Source organism: Schistocerca americana, unplaced genomic scaffold, assembly GCF_021461395.2.
Source record: "Schistocerca americana isolate TAMUIC-IGC-003095 unplaced genomic scaffold, iqSchAmer2.1 HiC_scaffold_593, whole genome shotgun sequence".
NCBI lineage: Eukaryota > Metazoa > Arthropoda > Insecta > Orthoptera > Acrididae > Schistocerca > Schistocerca americana.
The window spans coordinates 52,501-55,000 of record NW_025726339.1 but is presented as its reverse complement, the minus strand read 5'-3'; positions in this window follow the sequence as shown (position 1 = coordinate 55,000).

Sequence of the window (2,500 nt, the reverse complement as noted above, 5' to 3'; positions counted from 1 at the left end):
AACCTATGTCGTACCGTAACCTAACCTATGTCGTACCGTAACCTAACCTATGTCGTACCGTAACCTAACCTATGTCGTACCGTAACCTAACCTATGTCGTACCGTAACCTAACCTATGTCGTACCGTAACCTAACCTATGTCGTACCTTAACCTAACCTATGTCGTACCTTAACCTACCCTATGTCGTACCTTAACCTAACCTATGTCGTACCTTAACCTAACCTATGTCGTACCTTAACCTAACCTATGTCGTACCTTAACCTAACCTATGTCGTACCTTAACCTAACCTATGTCGTACCTTAACCTAACCTATGTCGTACCTTAACCTAACCTATGTCGTACCTTAACCTAACCTATGTCGTACCTTAACCTAACCTATGTCGTACCTTAACCTAACCTATGTCGTACCTTAACCTAACCTATGTCGTACCTTAACCTAACCTATGTCGTACCTTAACCTAACCTATGTCGTACCTTAACCTAACCTATGTCGTACCTTAACCTAACCTATGTCGTACCTTAACCTAACCTATGTCGTACCTTAACCTAACCTATGTCGTACCTTAACCTAACCTATGTCGTACCTTAACCTAACCTATGTCGTACCTTAACCTAACCTATGTCGTACCTTAACCTAACCTATGTCGTACCTTAACCTAACCTATGTCGTACCTTAACCTAACCTATGTCGTACCTTAACCTAACCTATGTCGTACCTTAACCTAACCTATGTCGTACCTTAACCTAACCTATGTCGTACCTTAACCTAACCTATGTCGTACCTTAACCTAACCTATGTCGTACCTTAACCTAACCTATGTCGTACCTTAACCTAACCTATGTCGTACCTTAACCTAACCTATGTCGTACCTTAACCTAACCTATGTCGTACCTTAACCTAACCTATGTCGTACCTTAACCTAACCTATGTCGTACCTTAACCTAACCTATGTCGTACCTTAACCTAACCTATGTCGTACCTTAACCTAACCTATGTCGTACCTTAACCTAACCTGTATTGCGCCTTAACCTAACCTGTATTGCGCCTTAACGTAACCTGTATTGCGCCTTAACGTAACCTGTATTGCGCCTTAACGTAACCTGTATTGCGCCTTAACGTAACCTGTATTGCGCCTTAACGTAACCTGTATTGCGCCTTAACGTAACCTGTATTGCGCCTTAACGTAACCTGTATTGCGCCTTAACGTAACCTGTATTGCGCCTTAACGTAACCTGTATTGCGCCTTAACGTAACCTGTATTGCGCCTTAACGTAACCTGTATTGCGCCTTAACGTAACCTGTATTGCGCCTTAACGTAACCTGTATTGCGCCTTAACGTAACCTGTATTGCGCCTTAACGTAACCTGTATTGCGCCTTAACGTAACCTGTATTGCGCCTTAACGTAACCTGTATTGCGCCTTAACGTAACCTGTATTGCGCCTTAACGTAACCTGTATTGCGCCTTAACGTAACCTGTATTGCGCCTTAACGTAACCTGTATTGCGCCTTAACGTAACCTGTATTGCGCCTTAACGTAACCTGTATTGCGCCTTAACGTAACCTGTATTGCGCCTTAACGTAACCTGTATTGCGCCTTAACGTAACCTGCATTGCGCCTTAACGTAACCTGCATTGCGCCTTAACGTAACCTGTATTGCGCCTTAACGTAACCTGCATTGCGCCTTAACGTAACCTGCATTGCGCCTTAACGTAACCTGTATTGCGCCTTAACGTAACCTGTATTGCGCCTTAACGTAACCTGTATTGCGCCTTAACGTAACCTGTATTGCGCCTTAACGTAACCTGTATTGCGCCTTAACGTAACCTGTATTGCGCCTTAACGTAACCTGTATTGCGCCTTAACGTAACCTGTATTGCGCCTTAACGTAACCGATATTGCGCCTTAACGTAACCTATATTGCGCCGTAACGTAACCTATATTGCGCCGTAACGTAACCCACATTGCCCCTTAACGTAACCTATATTGCGCCGTAACGTAACCTATATTGCGCCGTAACGTAACCCACATTGCCCCTTAACGTAACCCACATTGCCCCTTAACGTAACCCACATTGCCCCTTAACGTAACCCAACACACGTTGGGCCTTAACCCAACACACGTTGGGCCTTAACCCAACACACGTTGGGCCGTAACCCAACACACGTTGGGCCTTAACCCAACACACGTTGGGCCTTAACCCAACACACGTTGGGCCTTAACCCAACACACGTTGGGCCTTAACCTGCTCTGTAATTGTCATACGACGCGTTAAATTAGTGTAGTGTTGCCTAACTGCAACCCCCGCAATATAGTTTGCTACTCGCACTGCCCGGTCCCCAGTGTATCGCTTCATGTTAAACACCTTGCAGCTATACACTGTAATGTGGATGGCAGCAGGACGTACATGCTCAATGCCCTTTGCAGTTGTTCATTGGCATTTGCAGTTGTTCATTGGCATTCGCATGGCGAAGCACTTAGCCTACGCTGTGGTACGG